The 27,730-nt window shown below is 39.4% G+C and overlaps 1 protein-coding gene and 1 long non-coding RNA gene across 4 annotated transcripts in view; both read left to right on the top strand.

Moving 5' to 3' along the window:
- LYRM4 (LYR motif containing 4) overlaps positions 1–27,730 on the top strand; it is a 90,949-nt gene that overhangs the window by 37,610 nt on the left and 25,609 nt on the right. Inside the window, exon 3 of one of the 3 annotated variants that reach the window (XR_009964615.1) lies at positions 10,524–10,638. The exons of the other annotated variants lie outside the window; for them this stretch is intronic. The gene's annotated coding sequence lies outside the window, so the exon portion shown is untranslated. The remainder of the gene's footprint in view (positions 1–10,523; positions 10,639–27,730) is intronic. 3 annotated transcript variants of the gene reach the window in all.
- On the top strand, positions 11,359–26,784 carry LOC134163202 (uncharacterized). The gene is made up of 2 exons (XR_009964619.1): positions 11,359–17,580; positions 17,962–26,784. It is a non-coding gene; the product is annotated as an uncharacterized LOC134163202 (long non-coding RNA).

The following is a 27,730-nucleotide window of genomic DNA, read 5'->3' as shown; positions in this document are numbered from 1 at the left end:
TGAGAGAAGGAGAGTCTGACCTACTCTTATAAAAGAAAACAAAACGGAGAAAGGGTGGAACACAGGAACAGAGAGATCCAAGGTTTCTCACCATATAGTAATGGATATGACCTTTAATATTGAGGCCTTTGGATCAAATTTAAGTTGGCATAAAAATTTTCTAATAAATTCCCTGCTGAATCTCAGAGGTTTTTTTCCTCAGATTTAATTCAATAAGGTCACAATAAAGCCAGTGCTGTCTGTGCTATTGTAATTGCTCTCAGCAGGCTGATAATATTATTGCAGAGAAGTGCCAGCTACTGTGCTTTTATTTCTTTCTTCAAGCACTCTCCTTCCTACAAGCTTGCTCCTCTTGCTCTCAGGTCTACCCTAAGTAGGAAGTGAAGCAATTTTAAATGCCATTTGCTTCTCATTTTAACGTGTTTTTATAGTAATGCTTTCCTGAGTCTCTTCAACAAAGGAAATAAAAGCATAGCTCGTCTTATTGCAGGATAATTGGAGCCTTGTATTTCCTTTCCTTAATTCTCATCCAACCTTTATATATTCGATTCAGCCTTTAAGTTCTTTAAAGCTGACATCTCTAAACACTCAATGGTTAGTTCACTTTGGCTTTCTGTTTTTAGGGTTGTGGAATAGCTGTGCAACTAAAGGAGTTTCTCTTAGGTGTGTGGGGAGAAACACTGAATTCCCACCGTCCTGTGTTTCATTAAAAAATTACAAATTGTGGCTTATCACAGCGAGGCATACATATTTGGGGTCCTGTACTTGTAGATTAATACCACATATGTTGTCTTTTGCAATGTGACTTTCAGAACAGCATTGTTAATGTGATGTTTCCTGTGAATGCATATCTATGCTTAGTGTGCTACTGGTGGATTTATTACCACAAATCTTGTATTGGAAGTAGATCAGGACAGCAAATAAATGCAGAGTGCTGTGATCGTGGTTCTCTGTATAATTCTCTGTGACTGTGAGACTCATTGCAGCTTCAGTATTAATTCTGCATAAACTGCACTAGCTGAACGTTAAGTTGCTAGATGCAATTTCCTCCTTTTTCCAATCAGAGCTGCTGTCTGAAATGTCAAGTTTCTGTTTGTAGTGATGGCATGTTAGGAGCTGTGTACATCATGGCTTGTGCTTTTTAGCAAATTAAGAGGTGTTTTAAAATGTAAATAGATCACAATTACTATTTTGGGGTGAGGATGGCCCAGTCTTTTAGGTGTAGGGCTAGATACGGGGGTTTTTAGATATGGCTAGATGTGGTGTGGAGAGAAAAGTAATAGTCCATGTTCCCCTACCTCAGCATAACTGATACCTCTGGCCTTTGCAGTTTCAGGTGACCAGCCTGTCCAGACCTAAATGCTCCTGCTGGTATCCACATCAGGCTTCCCACACCCTAACTGGCTTCGCACTTACCCATCTTAACTCTCCTGGTCCGTCATCTTCTCCTTGCACTCTCTTTCCCTGGGGCTAGAATTTCTTACCTGAAGTGTCATGCGCAGAGTATTTTTTTGTGTATTTCCAGCCACATGCAGATACTTACAGTTCTCTGCCCATGGCATTCATTGCTGCCAAACAAGCCAGTCTCTGTACAGAAGAAAATTACTAGTGTGGATCTTCAGCTGCTTATTCACATACTCAACTAACATGTGCAGTGGGATGTATCTTCTTGCCCACAGGCAATTGATTGTAAGACATCTTTTGTTGCTCCTCATTTCCAAAAGCTTTTCCATTTCTGAAATGCATACAGCTGTATTCTGCCCACCTTCAACTTTCATGGCAAGCAGAATTGCTCAGGGCTACCCCACAGCATGCAGGCAGTTTTGATATTGCATAGTATTGCTTGCATGTCTGTGTTAAGTCTGCTTCAGTAATTAAAAAAACAAGAGATGATGATCTTCAGTCATAATGTTTCACCTGCTTTCATATTGCTCATCATTTCATCTTTCTTTGTTTTTTTCTTTAATTGCTTTTGATGTCTACCCTGAGATGCACATCTTATGATGCTGATAGGATGTATCAGTGCCAGCACACTTGATGAACTTTGGTGAGAAAACCAAGCACTTCTGCAATGTGTGGAGTTCCTCACCACCAACATGCAGGCATGCAGAGGGAGGTCACTTCTGATCAATAACTGCTCATTGCTTTTTATTTATGATATAGCATTTTAATTTATATTTCCTGCTGCTGACAGAGGGAACTAATTTCTGTTGTCAGAGATGCAACGCAGCTACTTTAAAGCAGAATGGTCCTAAGATGAAATGATGTTACTGACCTGAAACACTTCAAAAAGCTTGATTCCAAAGCCTGCTGTGGTTTGAGCCTTCAGCTTCTGAATAGGTTAAGATCGCTCTGAATCATTGTGAGACATGATCAGATTGTTGCTTTCTAAATTAAATAATGAAGCATTTGTGTGTGAGAGTTCCTACTATAATTAGGAGTTAGCCTGTGCTTTGGAAAGATCAGAATCTGCATCACATGATGGTAGGATCTGCAGTTTGTTTTCCAAACTTGACTTTCAGTCATAAAATGTGAAGTCTTCCAAAATCCAGGCTTGATTTATGACAGTTTGTGTATAAACTGTAGAAACATGAGTGAATAATCAAATAACCCTTTGAGTAGTGGGATTTTTTTTCCAGCTAAACTAATAATCTGGGTTGAGTTATTTAGAGAAAAGCTCCAGTGGTTGAAATGACCTTTCCCTTAGTTCTCCTGTAGTTCTCAACTGTGAAGTATTGGTAAGTTTCTTTTGACAGATTTTGGTAAAGCAGAAAAAAATAAAACCCAAGCTTGGCAAATTACATGTATGAATTGCTGTTAACCTTAAGCTTCTGAAGTGCTCTATGAATTGTAATAGCACTTGCGAATCGCTCTGCTTTCAGATCTGTCAACTGGCATATATTTAACAGTTATTAGCCAAGATGCAACGTGTTAAAATCTTGCCACTCTTGCAAAAAATGTCAATTCCACATGACAGCTTTACTCTAGCTATTACAATCATACATCAAACTACATAGCACGGGAAATGGGATATCCCAGTGTGGGATATAGATGCAGTAATTAGCACATGCACTGATGTTAACATCTGGGGCATTTTTGAATATGGAGACAGAAATGTAATATTTTTGTAAATGTCCCTCATCACATTAAGTAACAGAAAATTTCATCTCTTTTCCTTCCACAGAAAGTGAAGAGTTGAGTAGATTTGAATATGATATTTATAACTTGAAACTTGGTGTTTCAAGTTGACATTTTAACCTGTGGTATTGTTACACTTACTTCATAGATGTTCCTTTCTTCACTACTCTCTATCTCTTAAAAATGGTCCTGATAGCTTACTACTGTGAACCCATCAGGTCAGAATGCTTTTGTAGTTAAAAACATGAAATACTTCCCAGTCCCATCTAAAATTTTTTGGAAGAACTGAAAGCCTTACCTCCTGATTTAACACAAATATTTCCATGCCATTTCTTCAGAGTAGTAATTGGGGCATTTCAGATAGTATTGGATAAGCAGGGCAGTTGGTAGAAATCACATTGAGGGGAACAATGTAAACTCTGTTACCAAGATCCATTTAAGCAATATCTGTTCTGGAAATAATCCAATATGTGAATAAACATATTTCTGATTCGGAAATTCTAGTGTTTCGGACAGATATGGGAAAACTATCAAGTCCTGTATCATATTATCAACTGGACTTCTGGTTTCATGGCTTGACTCTTAATCCTAGGATAAATTGGAAGGTAAAAAGCAAACAAAGCTGTAAATATTCCCCTTGCTTTTTGTGCACTCAGTGTTTATCATGAATCATAGGATGGTTGAGGTTGGAAAGGACCTTAAGATCACCTAGTTCCAACCCCCCTGCCATGGGCAGGGATGCCTCACACTAGACCATGTTGCCCAAGGCTCTGTCCAACCTTGCCTTGAACACGGAAGAAGACAGTACACGCAGAGATTTTACCTCCGCTGGAGTTGCTCTTGCAATTCTGTTCATATCTTAAGTTGCTCTGGGTAGTCTGTCTTTATTTAGGTACTGCGCTGTGCTCTTCTTTCTTTTGGGTGCTCCATGTATGTTTTCATCCACCTCCAGATGATTTTAAACCTTAGTCTTAAACCTTTTTATCCTTCAATCTAAGTTTTAAAAGGAAAAAAAAAAAAAAAGGTAGAAGAGCAGCTTGTGGCTCCTGTAAGGTTGTAAGTCCTGAAATATGAAGCCACATCTACCCTGATCCAACTGGCTGGTCTGCCAGTCTGGGTGTCTGGGTCACGTTTGTATTGGTTTTGGATCAAGTAAGGTAACAACGTGATTCAGAGCCAGAAAACCTGAGGAGAAGGTGATGACACTTCTTGCATTAATGCTCCTGTTTTCTATTATCACATTCAGGAGACTGAGTAAAATGATGCTGAAATGCTGTTTCCAATATCCCATTGAGAAATATTCACACCCTTAGTAAAAATTTGTGCTATAGTATGTTTATATATTGGACCATTTTTAGGAACATATTTATTACAAAAATTTTCCACTGCATTGTAGCTGAGATTCAGGTTTGGGAGCTACTGACCATTTGAAAAGGCACTATCATTGCTTATCTGTGGTTGTGAAACCATCAGGAGATTTTGGGATGACAGGGATGGAAAAAAATCACTTTTCAAAGATTTGTTTTTATTGTGAAACAATATAGTTAAGTGTTTTGTTGCTGTTGTAGTAAGTACAAAAATGCACTAAACTTCTGGTTTCTGGGAACACTTAAGTCTGTTTTTGTTAGAAAACTATCCTGTGCTATAGATATCCATACAGTTATTTAGGCTTGTTTCTACCATTTGTTACTAACTGAACAAAAATGTAAGAAGCTTACAGTTGGTAGCAGAAGGCAAGATTACCAACACAGGCAGCAAACCAATTCCATTTCTGTGACACTGAATGATACCAAAGTCAGAACAGTGATTCTGCACAGTCAAAGACACTGTTTAGCCCACCTTGACGATGTTTCTACTTCCCTGCCCTGCAGGAGGGTGCATTCCTGTCCTGGTCCCACACCTGCCCTCTCCAAGCTCTTCTCTGGAGGGAAGGAGGAGCAAGGAATTACTCCACAGTTGTAGCCAGTGAAGTTCTCTGTATCCCTGGGTTTGGGTATGGGATGCAGAAATCCTGAACCACACACAGGTGAGAAGGATGAAGAGGATGCCAGCACCACCTTGTATTTTCAGATGGGCTGCTCTTCCTTGACTCCCTGTGAGATTAACTTCTGATTTCCACATGGACCGTGTAAGAGGAAGGAAGGAAATTCCCCCCCCCCCCCCCGCCAGCTCCACCTTGCAAACTCCTTGAGACCTAGAACCAAAAGTCAAAAATACTTAATGGTCCTTCAGTGTTTGGTGATTTCATGATAGATTTTTTTTTTTTGTAGTTGTATGTGTGCGGTTGTTTTTAATAAGATATTTACAAACTATTGGTGCTGGTATTTGGTTGTTTTAACCATTAGCTAAATTCAGACTTTTTTTTTTCCTTGGAAGTCTTTCAGAAAACAACAGCTAGGGCATGTAATGCATTCTCCTCCCCAGAATTTTCAAAGGCATTGTAAGAGAGAGTTCTGTATTTGCTGTATAGCCCTTTCTCATGGTAACACATTTTTTTCAAAGCTGTCTTTGAGCTCGTACTATAAGGCAACAAAAAGGTGCTGTTGTAACATGCCTTTTAATAAACAATTTGAGATTTTCCCCCTGTATTACAGTTGTTGGCATAGTCTTTCCATTTGGAAGATCGAAACCCATGCGTATGGGCCATGTTCCTGTGACACAACTTTAGATTAATTGTAGATGTTTCTGCAGTAACCTGCAGGAAATGCTAGTCACCAAAAAAGAGAGCAGTGCCATGGCTCAAGAATGAATGTGAAGAACATGACACTGGAAAGCAGGTCTCTCCTGATGTGAAAGAAAACACTTAAGTAGTATTAATGAAACTTTGCAAAGGGAAAAATAATGTAATCCCTTTGCTGTACAGCTGAATGGGAAAGTGGTGTATATTTATGCATGTTCTTTTTTGAGTAGGTAAGAAATACCATTCAATTCTGGTTCTGCCACACTTTGTTGGTATAAAACATCATTTATCTTTGCTTCTTTACCTGCTGTCATGGATTCTTCCTTTTAAAAACAGGTAATTCTTCAGTTGCATGTATGATAAAGTTGGTATAAGGCTTGCTTCTTGGTGTTGGGTGCTATGAGTATATTTTTCTTCTAGGAAATGTCTTCTAAATTTTCACCTTTGCTTTAGAGTGCTTACAGTGGTTTGGATTTAAACTTCATGCGAGTTTTGAATTTATCAAGGGTCCTAATGTTGTTACAAAAGTGGTATCACAGTATCACAGTATGCTAGAGATTGGAAGGGACCTCAAAAGATCATCTAGTCCAATCCCCCTGCCGGAGCAGGAACACCTAGATAAGGTTACACAGGAATGTGTCCAGGCGGGTTTTGAATGTCTCCAGGGAAGGAGACTCCACAGCCTCCCTGGGCAGCCTGTTCCAGTGTTCCATCACCCTCACTGAGAAGAAGTTTCTTCTCAAGTTTAAGTGGAACCTCTTGTGTTCCAGTTTGTACCCATTACCCCTTGTCCTATCATTGTTTGCCACTGAGTAGAGCCTGGCTCCATCCTCGTGACACTCCCCCTTTACATATTTATAGACACTTATAAGGTCACCCCTCATTCTCCTCTTCTCCAAACTATAGAGACCCAGCTCCCTCAGTCTTTCCTCATAAGGGAGATGCTCCACTCCCTTAATCATCTTGGTTGCCCTGTGCTGGACTCTCTCCAGCAGCTCCCTGTCCTTCTTGAACTGAGGGGCCCAGAACTGGACACAATATTCCAGATGGGGTCTCACCAGGGCAGAGTAGAGGGGAAGGAGGACCTCTCTCGACCTACTAACCACCCCCCTTCTAATACACCCCAGGATGCCATTGGCCTTCTTAGCCACAAGGGCACAGTGTTGGCTCATGGTCATCCTGTCGTCCACTGGGACCCCCAGGTCCCTCTCCCCTACACTGCTCTCTAACAGGTCGTTCCCCAACCTATACTGGAACCTGGGGTTGTTCCTGCCCAGATGCAGGACTCTACACTTCCCCTTGTTATATTTCATCAAGTTATTCCCTGCCCAACTCTCCAGCCTGTCCAGGTCTCGCTGGATGGCAGCACAGCCTTCTGGCGTGTCAGCCACTCCTCCCAGCTTAGTGTCATCAGCAAACTTGCTGACAGTACACTCAATTCCCTCATCTAAATCGTTGATGAATATATTAAATAATACCGGTCCCAGTACTGACCCTTGAGGCACTCCACTAGTTAAGGCCTCCTAGATGGCTCCTAGGCCTCCTAAGGCCTAGACTCAGCCCCATAGACTACAACTCTCTGGCTTCTCTCCTTCAGCCAGTTCACAGTCCACCTCACTACCTGATCATCCAGTCCACACTTCCTCAATTTAGCTGTGAGGATGCTGTGGGAGACTGTGTCAAATGCTTTGCTGAAGTCAAGGTAGACCACATCCACCGCTCTGCCATCATCCATCCACCGTGTTATTTCCTCATAAAAGGCTAAGAGATTGTCAAACATGATTTCCCCTTGGTGAAGCCATGTTGACTGCCCCTCATAACCCTCTTATCCTTGATATGCCTTAAGATGGCACCAAGGATAAGGTGTTCCATCACTTTCCCAGGGATGGAGGTGAGGCTGACCGGTCTACAGTTACCCAGGTCCTCCTTCTTGCCCTTTTTGAAGACTGGAGTGACATTTGCTTTCCTCCAGTCCTCAGGCACCTCTCCCGTTTCCCAAAACTTGGTAAAGATGATGGAGAGTGGTCTAGCAATGACTTCCGCCAGTTCCCTCAGCACCCGCGGGTGCATCCCATCTGGACCCATGGATTTATGGATGTCCAGATTGCTCAACTGGTCTCTAACCCATTCCTCATCGACTAAGGCAAACCGCTCCTTCGACCTGACTTCATCTAAGGTCTCAGGGGTACAGGGCTCTTCAGGACTGCCTGCAGCAGAGGAGACAGAGACAAAGAGGGCATTCAGTAACTCTGCCATCTCTGTATCTTCTGTCACCAGGGCACCCATCCCGTTCATCAGTGGGCCTGCATTGCCTCTGGTGTTAGTTTTGTCTGCCATGTATTTGAAAAAGCTCTTTTTGCTGTCCTTGACCCTTCTTGCCAGGTTTAATTCTAAGGATGCCTTAGTCCTCCTAGCTGCCTTCCTACATCCTCTAGCAGCAGCCTTATATTCCTCCCAAGTGGCCAGCCCCTCCTTCCATGACCTGTAAACTCTCCTCTTCCACTTGAGCATACCCAGCAATTCCCTATTTAGCCACGCAGGTCTCTTGGCCCTCTTCCTTGACTTCCTACGTGTCGGGATGCTCCGATCTTGAGCACGGAAAAAGCAGTCCTTGAATGTCAACCAACTATCTTGGGCCCCTTTACCTTCAAGCAGCCTTGCCCATGGGATTTCCCCTAGCAATTGCTTGAAAAGGCCAAAGTTTGCCCTGCTAAAGTCCAGGGTTGCAATTCTACTTGGTATTCTACTAGTCCTACCACACAAGATCCTGAACTCCACCATCTCGTGGTCGCTGCAACCAAGGCAGCCCTCAACCCTTACTGCTTCAACCAGATCCTCCTTGTTAGTGAGGATGAGATCCAGCAGCGCTCCTCTTCTGGTCGGCTCATCCACTATTTGCAGGAGGAAGTTATCATCCATACACTGGAGGAACCTCCTGGACTGCAGCTGGGTTGCCGAGTGGTCCTTCCAGCAAACATCAGGGAAGTTAAAATCCCCCACGACGACCACAGCCTGTGACTGTGAGGCCGCTCTCAGCTGCCTGTAGAAGGCCTCGTCAACTATCCTTGCCCCATGTGCAAAATACCAGTATGCACGCAGAGTTGAGGTATTTTATTGTCAGCTATTTTGCAAAAGGGGGTGCTAGATAGAAGCTCCACAAAGCTAGCACACCTTAGTTTTGTGTATATCAGATTATATACATTTCAGAGAACAAAGGAATTCTTTTTCATTGGTCAAAATTTACAGGATATATGATTAATTAGTACTCTATCTTATATTGGATAAACTGTCCTTGCTTGCCATGTTAAGTTAGCACGCATGCTCTGTGATGGTGCAGGGTAGGGAAGATTTCTGAGTCCTGAATTGAGTCAGTGGTCACAATATCCCCCTGCCACCTTCCCCTTTCACCCAGTTACGACTGTTTTTTGATGACTACTTGTTTTTCTAGGGCTTGTTTTGGCTTTGGTACCTTCTGGTGAAGATATTCTCCTTTTATCTGTCCTTTAGCTCTTCTTTGTAGGTTAATATAGATAGTAAGGAATGTGTTGCTTATACATTGTCTTGTTTTTCTAAGTGATGTTGTTCATCAAACTAGATACTGTTGTCACAATGGAAAATTCCATTCTTGCTCTACAGCACTAAAGAGTTCAGTTTAATTCCTATATAATCAGTGAAGATATTCAGGTTTACTTTTTCCGTCTTCAGTTTTGAGTTCTGCTTCCAATAAGCTTCTGGGGATGCTAAGCAACAGACATATAGAAAATTATTCTAAAAGCTTGTGAGCCTTGGTAATGAATTTCCTGATTATCGTTGAAAAGCACCAATGCAGAAAGATTTTGGCCAGACATTGCGGAGGCACAGTGGGAGTTTTCTAGTTGTTTAATATTGAGTTACTTTTTATTCTTAATTCTGTTGTGAATTTGTGCAGAATTGTATTGTGCAGCTAAAGTTCGGCCTTTGTTATTTCACTGGTATTTATCTTTACAAAACTGAACTTCATGCACTGACTCAAGAAATGTTAGCTGGAGTATTATATAATGTCAGAGGAAAATATATTGCTATATTCTACCCCAAAAAAACAACTGATCCAGTTTTACATGATAGAGGCCTATTTATTTGAATTGCAGATATTTTTTTGTTTCATTTGCTTTTGTTAGGGTTTTTGGCTTTTCTTTGTCCTGCCCTTTCTGAGTCATGTTTTCATTAATTTTCTTTAGCGTGCTGTGTCAAGACATCTGGTGCATTCTCTAGATCCAGGTTGTTTGTTTTGGGGGTATTTTTATTCTTACTAAATGATCCTGATTGAACATTTAAACAGTGTTTTAAACTGCAGTAAATTTTCTGTAGTTTTAGCAAAAATTATTTTGTTTATTAGTAGTAAGTTTCTCTGTCTGATTATAAAGTTTCTCCAACTTCCTCACTCTTGTTCCTGCCCCTAAACATGGTTTAAGTAGATTTACAAAGTGGTGTATATATTGAAGGTATCATTTAGGAAAGACGTTTAGGAAAAAATAGTGATTTCTTGTGAAGGGATATAGACAGGGTGTCTGGAGTGGCAGAAACACTTCTGAAAGAGTGGCAAGATGTGACAGAAACACCTTCAATTTCATTGGAAGGAAAACTTAAAACAATTGGCTTAACAAAAAAATTGATATAGTCTGTTTTTCCTTTAGAGAAGCAAAAACCCTTTGTAATTTTTTTTTAGGCTACATGACATTCTTCGTTGTCAAAAGGCTGACTCTTTGCTCTCCTATGACATCCCGATATTTAGCATACTAGTGAGACACTGAATTCTTGTAGACCAGATAATGGAAAGTCAGGTAAGTGGCATTTTTCTTTTATTATATTGCACAGCTTTTAAGTTATACACAGTCGGTATGCAGATACATTGTAAAAATTATGTAGGAGAAATGCGCAATATAATAATATCAAAAAGCCACTTACCCACCTTACTGCTTGTGCAGCCAATTCCATGGCAACAGTATTCATTGTATGGTGGGCAGGAAGTCCCCAAGACCACTTGGGGGAGATAGAAACCTGCAGATCTATGCAGGCCTCACACAGGTCATAAATACAGTAATGCCATCCTCAAATTTCCATTCTGAGGGTCTACCATTACTAGACAGTACTGTTCTCAGTAAAACTATTTTTTTCCAGTAGAATGGATAAAATACATTGCACTATGTGGGTCTTATTGGTAATATCATCCTGTTTCATCATTCTTATCATTAATCAAATATTGTTTATTGGAGCAAATACAGAATTGCTTAATGATTTGGTATCAGATTTATTGAATTTTAAGAAATGATAAATTGAAACAGTAGAAGCTGAGGGATAGTTCAGGACTTTAAAAGCGCTATTACTTTGTGTAGCTACTGAATTCTGCTGTGTGTTCACACTCTCACATGCATACACAAACACTTAGAGGATTCCAGTCCCCTGCACAAAATAATTAAACAAAGCTCAAAGGCCTGACAATGTGTATATCCAAAGCATTGATGGGGGGCAGAAAGCAAGAGGACGTCTTTTTTCATTTAGAGAACCCGCAGCGTACATTTCAGTCATATTGTGAAACTAGTCATCTCTTCAAAGGACCAAACTTTCCAATTATTTCAGATAGTTCTCACAGCTAGGAAAATAAATTCTAGCTCTATGAAATGTTGTGTTATTTATACATGCTTTTAAAAATAAAGAAGTGATCTATAAGTAAATGCAACTGAAATAATTTTATGTCTCTTAATCAAAAAAAAAACAAGTATCACACATTTCACATAATGTGTGACTATTATTTTCAGCTGTTCTGAGGGGTGACTTGTTTCACAATATGACGGTAATGGAATCAATAGAATAATGTTCCCGTATGATTTCTTATGAGGATGGGGTTTGGTTTTGGTTTGCTTTTAAACTTTATAAATAGTGAAATAAATACATGTCAGGTATTTTCACATTTTTGAGAATACTCCATTGCCACCAAAACCAGGAGGTAAAAAAGTAAAAAAACCTCAATACAGACTTAACATCCTCAACCTTGTTTTGGCTTCACGTTCCTTGATTTTGCTTTCTTCTTTGCTTATTTAGATCTTCAGTTTTCCACTCAAGTATTTTCTGGCTTTGTGAGTCAAACATAAAATATCATTTTAATGGCAACAGGTGTTAGAGCTGATAAGGTCATCCTTTGTCCTTCAGTGTTGTTCTGTTCCAAGTTTCCAGTACGCATTTATCATGTGTGTTGTGCAGGAGTTCAGCTGTGTGTGTAGGGGGGATAATCCATTCAGCAGAAATAGAATATAGACTAATTACATATAGACTGTAATTTCCTGAATCCCCTGTAGATCTAGATACCTGTAGCAGAGCAGAACATAGCTGCTTATGATGGGGAGGAAAAAAGGACAAAATAATACACTCTGCATTCAGTAGTAGTTATACTTCCATGCCTGCCTTCAGAGGATGTGGCATCTGGCTGTTTCCTCTCTCTTTTGCCAGAAGCACTTGAAGCATTTTATGTCACACTTACTTCTTCCATCATAGAAACCTCTGATTGCATCCTCACTCCAGAATCTTTTAAGCTGGTAAGGGAGCGTCAATCATCATTCATACCTTTACAATCTTATTTAAGTGGAAGAGCAATGTCCTTGGAAATTGCAGCATTTTTTCAGTGCTCAGCTCAGGAAGGGGCATCAGAATTTCATAGTTTCCTTTTTAATCTTGGTTACGTTTTCCTTAATGCTGTACAAAAATTCCTCTCACTCATTATGTTCAGTCATAAAGTATGTAGTATAGATGACATTTCAGTTAGGGAAGGACATGTTGGAGCATTATGGTTGATTCAGGTGAGTAATAATGCTACATACAATTTGAGTGTCTTTTCTCATGGGTGAGGGAAGAGCTTTTGGCTTCTTATGTCTTGTTCTTTTAGTTAAAAAAAAAAAAGTTAATTCCCAAAGCCATAACAAGAATTATAACAGAGGTTTGCTGCTGCCCTGGTATGGGCACTTATCCCTGTTTGCAGTGGGTGTAACAGGCTGTTTCACTGTTGGTGAAGAGTTTGGAATCAGCAGCATTTCTGCAGGCACTTTGTGCTTGGTCAGGACAGGTGTGGCTGTAAATACAGGCAGGCAGGGAAGGGCAAAGCTGGCTGAGAATTTTAGTCTAAGGTAAGGCTCCTTTCCCCACAGCACACCATTTGTCACTTAGGAAGCAGTTAAAGGCTAAAGTGGGAATGAAAAGTAATATTCCAAAACAAATACCTGGAGGCGAAAATAAAGAAGAGTGTATGTCATTCTTACTGTGTCAGGAAGGTAATCACAGCCATAATTTTGTTTTCTAAAAATGGGTTTAAAGGGTGCCACCTTTGCATTAGGCAATTCCCTGAATGATCAGTTTGAATCTATTTTGCACCTCTGCAATGAGGCAAAATATTGTTCCTCTTGTATGTAGAAAGCATAACTGTTCCAGTACACAACAAATTTAACTAGTTCTGCACGCCTCTTCAGGAAACTTTGATGTAGCATAAGGAAGATAGCACAGGTTATGTATAGTTCTTTCAGTGAGCTCTGAAAAATGCTTGCTGGTCTTGTGATAATGCTGCTGTAAAGAAATGTGTTGTATTTGTTATTTCTTGTGGCATGACTGTCACACAGGTCATGTCTGTGCAGGCGCATATCCTGTTGCATCCCCTTGTGGGTAGCAAATGCTTTGAAGAAGAGGGGAGAGTTGTGTTTTCCTTTGCCAACCTCTTGTTCCTTGCTCTTACCTGACATCCATCAAAACCATTTGCAAACTCAGCTATTAGCTGATGGTCACCCAAGTTTTTAATGGGTGCAGAAGCCGTCTGTAGTTACGTTGTTGCATTATCTGCTACCACCACCATCTATATCCACAGTGACCCTTATAGAAGAATGGTTACTTTCTCCACAAAAATATTTGTATCTTTTGCACTTGGTTATTGTGTGTGTGTGCATTTGTCTTTATAGTACTGCAGGAATGTTTGTGTTCCACTTCACAGATTGCTGGATCTCCATCTACTCTGTTTTATTTCAGTTTTGCTTAGAGACTCTCCTTCATCTTCTGCGTATAGTAATAGTGGCCTTCTGCTTTATAGAGTATACCTGGAAGTAAGCAGCAGTTTTCAATAAAGCCTCCCAGTTTACCTCATTCTTTTCATTATTAGCACAATGTGAATGCATCATAGCCCGGTGAATACATATATGTTGATTTTAAGTCAGCTTTTCTTTCACAAGATAGTTGCATTAACCCTTAATGATTTCTAAAAAAATGCCTGTTAATGGAACTATAATGTGGCCTTTGGCAACCAATGCTAAAAGGTTTCTGCAGGCTGAGACCAAATATGCTTCAAATATGAATGGGAACAAATTCAGAGATGAGGTGTGGCATTATAAGATGCCTGCAGTGAAACCTGTCATTGTTTCTGATTGTAAATTAATGGAGAATCCTGCACAGTAGGAGTCATCATGTGGGTGTAGCAGTGCTGCTGTGGCAGCGAATTACGGTTCTGAAAAACTGTAATGTTACATCAAGAGGATCATTACAGCTGAGCAAGCCAACCAAAATGCCCTGAACGAATGAAACTGCGTGTTTAACAGCACTCTGTCAGTCAGTGCTGCATAACTACTTCATGGCTTCAGTCTGGAAAGTCATCTTAGAGGACCAAGGAATTAGACAGAGAAGTAGCGTAAGAGAAAGACTTGCTTTGGAATCCAGAGGTTCACTGTAGGAACTGTTTGTTTGGGGCTTTTTTCATGTTTATACAGAAGTGACTGATTGAAACTAAATTGTATTAATATACAATTTAGTATATCAATTTCTATCTGTAAGCACATATAAATATGTCTATAGATAGAAGGCCTAAAAAATACAAAATGTTTTGTGAGACCTGTTCAGTTTAGCAGATAAATGTCAAGTAATATTTTGTCTTTCTTCATGCATTTTTAGCATTGTTTTAACATGTTGGCATTGTGTTTTTTTTTCCTGTGGGAAACAAAATGTAGGCTTTCTGGGCTTGTGAATTTTATACTGCTAGAATCAGAAATCTCTCTTGAATCTGTCTTCCCATAACAGATTAGAATAGCAGTCTCCCTGATCTCTTGGGGCTTATAATTATGATTTTTTTGAAGTCTTCACTGAGCTAATATTTGAGGCAATACAGAATTTAGAAATGCGGCCCATCAGCAGTTTGCTGTATTCTAGTTTCTCCATGAACAATATTAAGGAAGTATGAAGTTTAATAAAATACATCAAGGCTTTATTCAACTGTATATTGCTGCTGCAAAAAAAATTACAAGTATTTTGAAGAAAATTAAAGATTATAATCCTATTACCATGGAATAAAATAGTCTTAAAAATCATAACCAAGATCTAATTATGAATGCCAATATATAAAATTAAGGAGGTGGTAAGATGCAGGTTTTTAATGCATCCTTTTTAGGGGGTTTGCCATGCAAAAAGTACAAAGCGAAAGGCAGCATTCGAAGATGCAAGGCAGAGTCTCCCCAAGATCTCCTTTGTTCTCCAACACCTCTCCAAGGCTCTTGCATGCTCTGCTGAGACAGGCTGATCTGTGTCTGCTTCATAGAGGAAGCTGTTTTGGAAGTGAGATGTTAAAAGGAAGTAGTTCTCAGCTGCTGCTTTTGGCAAGGAGGAAGCCCTGTTAATAGGAGAAATGATGAAAGGAAAAGACTTAAGGTCACAAAGGTTAAGTATGAATTAATGGATAGAATGAATCAGGGTGGGAAAGGAAAAGCGAGTATTAGTTGCTACCTCATTCCCCCAACTACTTAAGATTTTCGGCTCCCTGGTTGTGTTTACGTGGGTTTGACCACTGTTACATAGAGACGAAAAACAGAGATACAGATTTTCCAGTTAGTGCCTGTCTAAGAAATAACCTGCTTTTTAATTGTGTCTCCATTTCTTCTATCTTGCTGTCCTGAATCTGCCAGCCTTTACCACCTCCTTTGTAAATTATGCCCTTATATCAGGCAAAAAAATTTAATCTGTTCTATAGTTCATGGTTTGATACAGATACAAGTTTACACTAATGCTGCAGAGACATTTTTCAGCCTGTGGTAGATGCACCTGTTCTGTCCATCCCATCATTGTACAAGACATATTAAATCAGAGCATGTTCTTTAAAAAACACTTTTGTGTTTCTTCTTGAAGATTTATGTTAATCTGGTACATAAGTAAAATGAAAAAAGATCACCTCCTCCAAGCTCAGAAGCAATGCATCCAAATGACGAAGAAGTCAGGCAGAAATGACAGGAGGCGTGTGTGGATGAACAAGTAGCATCTGGACAAACTCCAACATAAAAAGGAAGTCTACAGAGGGGACTTCAGCCAGGGATCAAGTTAGGAAAGCTAAAGCCCTGACAGGATTAAATCTGGCCAGGGATTTTAAGGGCAACAAAAAAAGCTTCTATTAAGTACATCAGGGATAAAAGGAAGACTAGGGAAAATGGGGGCTCTCTCTGGAAGGAAACAGGAGACCTGGTAACCTGGGATATTGAGAAGGCTGAACTGCTCAATGATTATTTTTCCTCAGTCTTCACCCCACAGGTCACAGAAAGCAAGGGCTGGGACTGGGAGAGTAAAGAACCCCCTGATCTGAGAAGATCAGCTTTTTGACCATCCAAGTAACTTGAAGGTGTACAAGTCCACGGGACATGATGGATGCATGTGTGAGTCCTGAGGGAACTAGAGGATGAAGTGGCTATGCTGCTGTCCATCATATTTGAGAAGTCGTGGCAGTCACGAGGGCAACAAAGATACTTTGAGGTCTGGAGCACCTCTCCTGTGAAGACAGACAGAGAGAGTTGGGGTTGTTCAGCCTGGAGAAGGCTCCACGGAGACCTTGTAGCAGCCTTCCAGTACTTAAACGGGCCCTATAAGAAAGGCGGTGAGGAACTTTTTATAAGGCCATGTAGTGACAGGACAAAGGGGAATGGCTTTAAACTGAAAGAGGAGAAATTTAGATTAGATCTTATGAAAAAAATATTTACTATGAGGGTGGTGAGACATTGGCAGAGGTTGCCCAGAGAAGCTGTGGCTGCCCCATCCCTGGAAGTGTTCAAGGCCAGGCTGGATGGGGCTTTGAGCAACCTGGTTTAGTGGAAGGTGCCCCTGCCTCTGTCAGGGGGGTTGAAACTACATGGTCTTTGTGGTCCCTTCAACCCAAACCATTCTGTGATTCCATGATGATTTTACAGTTCGGGATATTGGTCTTGTCAGTGACACCAACCCTGTAGAAACCAAGGGAAATTAGAGTCTTTTTTTTCCTCCTTTTTAAATGAAATTGTTTGGCTGATGTGTTCAATTAGCATTGGTCCAATTACAAGATACCCCAGTGAAGGAAAGCAGGAAGCAATACATCTTGCTTCCTAAGTAGACATTTCATTTTATTTTTAATCAGTGCTATTAAGGAAGTCTTCCTTGGGGAGTAGGCTTCACTGAGGGTTTGTTCATTATCAGCTTAAGGTGACGCCAGAGGGAACCTTACTTATTTCATACCAGAATTGATTTAAAAAAAATAAATAACAAGTGCATGCACAGGGGGTTGGTGCATGTATTTAGAAGTGGAGTTGCCATTGGTAACACAGCTGATTTCCTTTGTTAGAAGGGTCATTGTTCATTACTTACCTGAAGCAAAAGGTTAATGGCCTGTAGCGATCTGAAGAAACCACTACCAAAATGCACAGCAAGGATCTAATGTTGTTATACAGTAGTGCTTTCCACATACTTCTTCTCAGGTAAGACAGACATAAAAGATAGCTTTTGCTGTTCTAAGAAATATATTTGATATACTGGAAAATTGAAAGGTTCCTGCTACTGTCAAACAGACAGCTGTCACCAAGAGCACAAATTTTGCTTTCTTTATTGATGTTTACAAAACATGCTGGCTATACACTATGTAGAACTGCTACACTTTTTTTTTTGCTTAAGAAGCATCTTTGTTCTAGTAGAATTAACTTATTTTGTAGCGTGACTGTTGCTGTATTTGCTCTCTCAGTAACTTAAATGTTACTTTTGTCACTTTGTTTTCTTGGAGTTTGAACGCAATTAAAAATGAGATCTTGTGTAGCATGTTTGATACTGAGGTATTACAAAGAATGGTGTTGGCTCTTGAGCAGAAACTTGGACACTTCAGAGACATCAATTAGCTGCCTCACTGAGATGCACCTGTGATGTAGGATTTAGCCAAGTCACTCAGCAGCTCAGGGAAGAAAATGCAGGATATGTGTTTCAAACCAAAGAATATCATGAGATTAGGCTGCAACCATCAGTTGGTAGTTGAAGAAAAACTCCAAGTTGGCACTGCCTCTGGAAACTACAGTCTTGGCTGGTCCCTTGTGTGGGTAAAAGTAGTTGGTGTGGTATATGGGAAACGGCGATCAGGCTGGCTAGGGAGCAGTTTTTTCCAGGGAAGTACCAGAGTGGTGTTGGTGGTTAACCTGGCCACTTTCCCAGTCACTTCCCTAAACAACTGTACAGATGTAGGCGTCAGCAGGAGCAGAATGGGGAGAAAAAAATGCAGGAAGAGGCATGACTGCTTTTTTTGAGTGACAGTGATAGCCAGTAATGGGAGAAAAGTCAGCTAAACCTTGTGAGTGGGGACAGCTTAAGGGCTGTCATTTCTCAGATTTAAAGACGATAACGGCCAAGTGGTACCCAGTGCTTCTGAGTAATAATTCTGCCAGGACTAACTTGAAATGAGTGATGCCACATATTTAATAATTAGAAACTGTTCTTGCAGCACTCATGCTGACCATTCTCAACTGGGCCATAGCTTGAGAGGAGATAACCTTGTATATTAAATATGTATCAGCAGCTTCAATTTATTTAGAGCCAGATGCTGCCAAAATGTCATTTCTGTCAATGATATTAACATAGGTATTGGAATACTGTATGAAATTTCTTTTTAATCTGCCCCTAAATGCCAATAGCTGAATGCTACTATAGATCACAGTCTGCTGAACCTAAAATTATTGCTTGAGTCTAACTTTTCCACATTGAATAAAAACTTTTAGAAAGTACAGATCTTTACCTTGTTTTATTTGAGTGATTTTTGATAAACTTGCAGATTTTATTTTGAGGGTTGAAGTACACATCTTATCCAGGGAATTGTGAGGAAAACTGCAGGCTTGTTCAGCACTATTGCAGCTCACAAATACATCTCTATCCAAGAAATGAAATGCAGTGTTTGTGTGTGACAGTTGCATTGTCCAGAATTGCCCTTCAGCTGTATATGTTAGTTGTGGGTTTAGCTGTTTTTCTTTAAAGGAACTGCATAAAAGAGAAGAACAAATCACTTTATTTTCCATACGTACCCTTAAGTCTTTTCCTTCTAAGTAATCCTTTTCTACTGCAGTGAATAATTTGTCAGTCGCATTGCTGTTACCTGTGAGTTATCCTTCATTTGACTTGTCGGTTTGCAGCAGCCTTTCTCTAATTGTGTATGCCAATTAATTTGGGTGCACTACCTCAGATAATACTAGTTACCTCCATAAAGGTGTTTGCTTCTAATTTTTCCCTTATTTAGTTTGCATGCTGTCTGTTTTGCTCAACTGGGGAGGAATGCAGAGAAGGAGGAAAAGCAGTAGTATATCACTAATTGGAACAAGACTTGACAGCAAGTTACATATTAATAGAGAATAATACTATTTAACCACAAGAACCTGTTTCAGAGAGAAACTTCTACAACGTTTTCTGAATCTTTCTGGAAGCACTGCAGCTTGAACTGTTGCTTTTCACTCTGAACTTGCAGGTTGTATATTGTGCCCCTGCTTTTTGTACTAGGAGTTAGAATAGTCTCTATTATGAATAGATTCAATATTGTAAATACTATAAATGTAGATTTTCTGTCTGTTTTGGAAGGTCTTGTGGCACTTCTGTTTATGTGCTTGAGGCCATAGTTTGATTAACAATCAAAATAAGGAGCTCCTCACCTTTTTTTGTGATAGTGTCTCAATTTAGGAAGCCAAAACAGTGACCTAAATCAACAAAGCTTATCCAGCTGAAAAGTACCTTATTTTATCACTGTGAAAGTGGTATCATTCACTCACCAGGTTTGGTTTTTTTTTGTTAGAAAGTTATATATTGCTCACATCATGGCCATGAAAGTATTTATAATAATAATTAAGGAATAATGGGTGGTGACAGGACTTGCTGAAGCTGGTACAAGCAGCATGGCCACCAAATAGGTGTGGGCTCAAACATCACCATCCCCAAAAGATAGTCTGTCTGGGGAACTGAAAAAAGAAAAAAAGAGAAAATGTCTGCATTAATGCATAGAGCATATCTGCAGAAACATATAGGTAAAGCAAAATACTTTGTCTCAAGAACCTGATGTCTGCTCTGTATATACTTTGGGATTTAGTTTTTTCTGTGAACTAGCCCTGGTCTAGTCCCAAGAGTGTAATGCTCAGTTACTGCTGGAGCACACTCAGCATTGTTCTGGAGATCTCCCAAGTAATTTAGTCAGAGCAGAATCCAGCCCATGCATTCTGAGATGCTGGGCCATGATGTGGAGCAAAGTTTGGAGGATGAAGAAATTCACTCTATAAGTGTGCTACATCTGCAAAGTAAAACCTCAGTATAGATGCAGTCCAGAAGACTTACTTGTCCATAATGACAAGAGCATGTGGTCAAAGAATTAATGATGGCCTTCAGAGTTATATCATTGTAATACAACTTTAGGCATGCTTCCTTCTGAATTCCCTTTATTACTGAGAGAAACCTTAAGGTAGAATAGGATTGCTTAATAATTACCAGGCTCTAGGTATATAGACTGTATATGCACTGCATTGTGCTTCTGCCAATGTGAGGGTTCAGCAGTTAGTACCTGTGACACCACTGCTATGTTTAATTAGTGTATTGATAGTAAGAAGCATGTAATGGCATAAAGCACTGGGACTTTCATTACAGTTTTGGCAAAACTGAGCTGAAAGAAAAAGCAGCACAGATGGCTGAAAATAGTAGTAAAATGTTCCATTTCATGTCTGCAGAAATCATTAGACAGCACTTAAAGAGGTGTTATTAATGCGTCACATTCACTCGGGGAGTTGTATTTCTGTAATGTTCACTAAAACAATGATATTTCTATTTTTGTTTTTAAGTGGAGCCTTTGCCAAGTGCAGACGTGTTTCTCTGCAGCCATGAAATGGATTTATCCACTATAAGGAAGATGCAGATTCTCTCAGTGTCTTCTATTTTATTCCTGCCAGCTCAGCACCGTAAGCAAGCAGGAGCATAGCTGTAATCTTTTGTCCACCATTGACAAAATTAGGTCTTACCAATCGTAAGGAGTAACCACAAAAGTAGCATGTTGGTTTCCTATTGACAGTAAATGTAGATGACAGTTTTCATATAGTAAATCAGAAGATCAGATGTGACCTACTTCCCATGACATGTAACACAAAATCAACTTAAGTGCAACGTTTTGTAGTAAGCAAACCTTTGAAACTTTCTGCAAGACTTTAGGAGGATTCTGAACAAGACTGTTTTTAGAGCACAGTACATATGATTAGCCAGTGTTTCATCATGGGTACTGAATGCTTCTTACATCACTGCAAGAAACGAAGCAAAAATCTGTCAGCTCTTTTGGCTGCCGAGTTGAAAAGCATGGCTTTACCACAGTGTGTGACAAAGTTGCACAGCACTGATTTGCTCTGTAATCACATTTTCTCTGGAATGCTAACAAAATCATTTACAAGCATTACTGGAGTAATACAGGATCATTTATTGATCTCAGGTCTCCATGAAGAGCCATGGTCTTATTGGTTCATCTGCCATTTACAAGCCTCTATCTTGCTCTTAAAACCCCTTTTACTGGTACAGTTTGGTAGTTTCTGTTTGGTTTATAGGTGTATTTCCTTGTTCTTCAGTGGCAGAGAGGTAAACAGGTGTGAATAGGTAAGCTCATAAATCTGAAAATTTCCATGTGAATTCAGTCTCTCCAATTAAATTTATTTTCTGGATACATGGATACTTCTGAGCTTGCTCAGGAAGACAGTTTATCTTGAGCTGAAGCAGCCTCTGTGTTTCCAAGATAGAACAGTTTGAATTATCTGTTTTAAACTCTTTTATCTCTCATATTTAATCAAGAAATCATACAACCAAATCAAAAAAATATCCCATACATGAAATTTGATCCCGCCTAAAGCACATGGAAATTCTGCTAATGAATTCAGCAAGAACAGGATTTAACTCCTGCCTTTTCCCCCACTACGTCTATAGAACAAGACTCTTCCTGAAAAGTACATCCATTATAATAACAAATATACAGATCCATGCATTCGGTGTTTAGTAAGGCTAAATGACCATCGTTAACTGTTCTTATTTGACCTACAAAATGTTGTCTCCCCACTTGCTTTTCCTACTAAGCTGTACCGCTGTTATTTTTGCCCATGTGCTGGAAGCTTGGCCGTGCAGCCACAACTCCATTTATATATTATATCTGGCAGGTTTCAGTGCCAGTGGCTGTGTGATGAGACCTTGGTAACTAGAAGTAAACTGATCTAATGCTACGCCTTGTACCTCCTAGGACAGAAATGCTGTGGTTTTCCTCAGTTTGTATGAATGCATTGTGTGCTGCTTCTTTTAGAAAGAGCTTGTTAGGAGGGAAAAAAAAAAGAAATAAGAGTTCTTGGAAAGATTTGTATGTTTGTGCCTCTGTACTGGCCCTGAGTGAAATATGTGCTGAGTTTCAGTCAAAGGCTTACTTGTATTTGGTGTGAATTTCAATCTGTTTCTAATGGATGCAGAACTGAGAAGGCAGTTTTCTCAAGTAATCTCAGGAGTTTGAGAATAATGTTTGTGTTAATAAAGACAAACTGAAGCTGAAACACAGGTTTTGAGTTTTTACATGGCTCCAAAGGACTCTTGCATGTTGATTCGTATAAATTTTAAATAAGAAACGTGTTAAGTAATGAGCATTTAAATTTCAAAGTGATTGTACCTGAAAAGCTCTGTCATCTCTTTCACTTACTCTCAATTATCTCAGTAAGTGGCTGAGGTAGTATCTACTATTTTCAGATACTTTGGAAAGCATCATCACAAGTTTTGTTTGGATGCCTTACACACACACTTTGGAGAGTTCAGTATCACTGTTGAGGAATGCACTTTCTTGTGGTTTACATTCATTAATTTTTCAGAAATATGTATGTTCATCCTCTGGTATGAAGGAATTTTTTACTACAGTTATGTTGCCCTTGCAAAAAATATATGTATTTTTTCAAATCATCTTAGGAGATTGGATTCCTATTTCCTAACTAGTACAAGCTTCAAACAAGTGTTACCTTTTTTTCCCCATAGTTAAAACAACTGTGTTACATTTGCAAATCAGTGGCTTTAAATCTTTTTTAAGAGCAGATCTGTGCTAGATGCTTCAGCGTTTTGTTTAAGTTGCTGCCTTTTGTGCAGTACTGAAGCTGATGCTTTACAGGTATGCACTGGCAATCAGTAACTGCAATGTTGCTATTTTTGGAGTGTCAAATTCTGTGCATCATTGTCCAGCATCTCTTTTTAATTTGTTCTGGATAAAGGGTTTACATTGTAGGTGAAGAGGTTAAAAGTGATACTTACATTTTTTATGTTGATTCACTTGGCAATTTGCCAAGTAAGTTCCTCTCCACTACTCTCTGCTCAGTATCTGCTTCTCAGTATTCACAAGTGGAAGTTTTATACATTGGCATACTTGTAAATAAAGTTTATAATGTCATTTCACTAGCAGTGTCTACATTTTGTAGGTAGTCAAAGCAAGAGAAAACACATTGTGCAGCCAGTTCCCATTGCAAACAATCTAGTCTAAGCAATAATTTTGGAGGAGCAGGGTTGGAGAGCCCATCCTTTTGAACTCCATAGCACTTGCAAGGGGTTCAGGCACGACTCATGACGTGCAACCAGCAACACATTTTATCAAAACCAGGGATTCTGGGTAAGCCAACAAACCCCTAGGACTTGTGAAGCTTGTTCAAGGATGGAGTTGAATCTCAGCTTTGTTCAGCCTAATATACAGTGTGTGCATCTACTAGCTCCTTAGCTGCAGAGTCTTGTAGGACTGAGCGCATTGGCTACCACACCTGTACAAAATGCCCAACTGTTTGGCTTTTAGCAAACTGAGCATCATAGCTGGAGAGACATGTAAACAAAAATATGAGAAGTTAGTGATAGCCGATAACATCTTACTTTCAGGTAATCTGTGATTCTCTGTACTTCTTCCAATAACGTGTTTTTCATTTGTTCTGTGCATACTCTTTTAACTTTTTACAGTTTACAAGTTGATATTCACACAATTAAGGGGGAAATTACCAATGGATACTTCCAAAATGTTTCAAGTGACATAGAGGTGGTAAACAAAAAACAGCTAACCTATTTCTTTCCTGCTTCACCCCAGAAAAGATGAAGCAGTTAATACCATCAGGTTGCCCAGGGACAGTATCACATTTCATACAGTATTGTTTTCTTCTTTGTCTTTGGGACCTTCTGCATGTAAATTCATCATCTTCTACTGCAAGTTTTAAGTCCAGATATTTTGTCAGTACATCTTTCTACTCCCACTGTTCTAGTTTCGCCGTTCTAAATATTTTCTGCTACCTCATGTCTGTGAATATAGTCTAATGTGAAGGTCTGTTCTGCATCTGATCCAACCTGTATCACCTAGTCCTCATACCAATTCCCAACTGTTACTCAGTTTCTAATTTTTGCTGTGAAACCCAAACATGTACAAGCTATTTCTGTGACTTTTTTTACAGAAGTTTACAAAAATTGGCAAGTAGGAAAGTACAATAAAGAATTCCCTTTTCCTCCAAGACTGTTTCAGTCCAAAGGGCAGTAAAAAACACTATGAAAAGCATTCTTATTTTTATGGCTGTACAGGATTTATAATCTGATAGTTGGATGTCATTATAAAAAAAGGTGAAAAACAAAGCAGGGAATAGGCATCAGTGAGGATTGGTTGCTTGGTTAGAGGGTTTGGAGTTTCATGGAAAAGCTTGTGAAACTAGAAGATGACCCCAAACTCCAGTGGATCATTTTTAAAAATGTAAAGTACTTGATCTTTCTGTCCTTAACGTTTCTTCTTTTGAAGTATTGAGATGACGGTGACTATGATCTTGTCCTTTCTTTCTTTCATTCTTTCTTTTTTTCCCACTTGTTGTAGTTCGTTGTCAAAAATGTCAAGTGTTCAAAAACTGATGTGTCTGTGTGCATTTCTTGTGTGATCCTTTCAAGGACAAGAATGAAATTCACAGCACTTTTGCTGAGGTGGATTTCCAATGAGAATGTGGATCAGAGCCCAGCAAATAGCAGTCCTCATAAACAAGCTTTCTGTCTTTTTAAGAACCAGGCTTTAACCGTGAAGACACTAATAGCCATTTTGCTATTAATCTTGTGTACGATACAAAGGCTTGGCACCAAAAAGCCTAGAAACTGGCCTCCAAAAAGCAAGCATGTCTTATGCTGTCTTCCATTGTTAATGTTAATAAATGCTGCCTCTGGGTTCACCTATGGTAGAAATCCTCTTATTTCATCTGGGGAAGGACTTTTAGAAGGGCCTGTTGTGGTAGGACAGTGGGTAATAGTTTTAATCTAAAAGACAGGAGATTCAGGATGAGTGTGAGGAAAAGATTCGTTACAATGCGGGTGGTAAAACACTGGCACAGGTTGCCCAGAGAAGGGGTAGATGTGCCAACCCTGGAGGCATTCAAGGCCAGGGTGGATGTGGTTCTGAGCAACCTATCTAGCTGAAGATGTCCCTGCTTGTTGCAGGAAGATTGGACTAGATGACCTTTGAAGGTCCCTTCCAACCCAAGCCATTCTGTGACTCTACTATGATCTACGCTTAGCAAGAATGGGTGAAGTTCATTGTCAACAAACTAAAGCAACAGCAGCTGTTATGAATTAAATTCATTTCAGAAAGGTATTTCTTAACTAAATACCAGTGAACATAACATTCAACCGTGTTGCGAAACTGATGATAATCCTTTGTTCAGTCATATAAAAGCTCCCTGTTCCCTCTACTTAACAGAACAGGGTCAACCATAGAGTAAGAGAAGTACATGATGTGATCTTGACGGATCTTAAAGTGTCATAACTTATGCAAGAAGTTTTCTTCTAAACTGACTAGGTGTTCCAAAGTAGTGGGAACTGGATTGTAATGATATTATTATATAAGCTGTTCCTTATGTGACCACATAACAGATCCTCTTCCACACCAACATTTCTAATATTTAGAGGCTATGGGTGGCAGTTAAACATACATCCTAAGTTTTGGTGGCACAGGTGGAAAGGTGTAGTCATTTAGGCCTGCACAATGTTAGATCAGAGAGAAAAGTGCAGACAGAAATAAAACTTACATCCTAACATGCCCTTTATTTTCTCATAAGGAAATAATGCTGCTAAATCTTGCTGCAAATTTTACTGTAGAACAGTGGAATACAGTACAGTGTGCATCCAAACAAGCTCAAAAGGAGCCATGCTAATTTTAGTCAGTGGTGGCTCAGAAAGTCAAATCTTAGCAATAATGTATAGAAGAGCACCCACTCACCGCCACCTCTTTTTCTCCATATGAAAAGCTGGTTTAGATGAGGTTCTGTTACAGTATTTAATACATGGAGTTCACAGTTTGAATATGTGCAGAATTAGTTTGTTTTCATGGATCACAAATGTTTTTAATAAATATTCCAGGCTTGATACTGCTGGAGTGTGTTTTTACCATACACTTTATGTTGGGGAGTTGCCTAGCAAGGTCAAAGAAATGAAAATATTTGCTCTGGCATTCAAGCAAGTTCTAAAAGAGCTTAGGCAATATTTCTGCTACAGAAAATGTCCTTTTAGACCTGCCCAAGTTCTGCTCTAATTTGTTAATGTAATTTTTCTAAAATAAAATACAGAAGAGTCCCTTGATTGTGCCTTGCTTCTCCTTCCATGCTGAAATAGAATTCTTTTGTGAGATACGATGCATGGTTCTTGTGGTTTGTTGTGTGTTTTCATTTTTTTTATTTATTTCAAGGCCACTTAATGCTTACTCAGAAAATACAGCAGGAAAATAACCAAGAGAATTCGAGTTGTGTCATCTATTAAATGTAACCTGGATTAAATTACCTAATTAACATATATAAGAAGTAGATTGGTGATTCTATTTTTCCTCTTAGTTTATGTGGGCAGAGAAGAACCTGCCTACAAAACCAGGTATTTGTATTTTCTGCAGTCACAGTTTCATGGCTCTCAAGGAAGGTCAGTAAGGTGAGGGGACCTAATGCAGTCAGAACTCTTTCATTTCCCTTACAAATGTTAAAATATTACTGTGTTCAATATGAAATTATTCTTAATATATTTGTCATGATATGTTATAGATATATATTATAGGTATATAGTATGTTACAGGGTGAATTTTGTTTAGTTTCACATAGTAAAATGCTCCTAGATTTCAGGATACCAACATTTATCATGCATTTGATATGCAGTATAAAAGTTGGAAGTTATACATTAGATTATGCTTTGCTGAAGAGAGATTCATTCATTTTTGCATGGAGGTGGGGGTGAGTGGACATGTTCCCAGTCATGAGCTGGTTGTAAAAACTAAGATACTTTATCAGGAAGGGGGGACATGGTCTAAGGCTGGAAGCCTGTCTGCTGTGTTGTATGGAAAGGAAAATGTGTTTTGAAGGAGGAAGAGGGAGATATCTTTGATACAACGTACCTCAGTGTAGATAAGTTAATTGTGGTTTTCTTTTATTTCCAAACCTATGTCTTTAATAAATACTTCCATGTTGCCAGTTCAGAATCTTATGAATGAATAACTGTCCACTTTATTGTAATTTAGATTGGTGCTGCATAAAAGCAAAGCATGAAGATAATCTGTAGACCAGGAGCATAGTACACTTCATACTTCTTTGTACT

The sequence above is a fragment of the Pezoporus occidentalis genome, unplaced genomic scaffold (genome assembly GCF_034315485.1).
Source record: "Pezoporus occidentalis ecotype Australia unplaced genomic scaffold, CSIRO_AGI_Poc_V1 ctg2, whole genome shotgun sequence".
NCBI lineage: Eukaryota > Metazoa > Chordata > Aves > Psittaciformes > Psittacidae > Pezoporus > Pezoporus occidentalis.
Note: the sequence above shows the minus strand (reverse complement) of the source record. Positions and strands in the feature narration are given on the sequence as shown.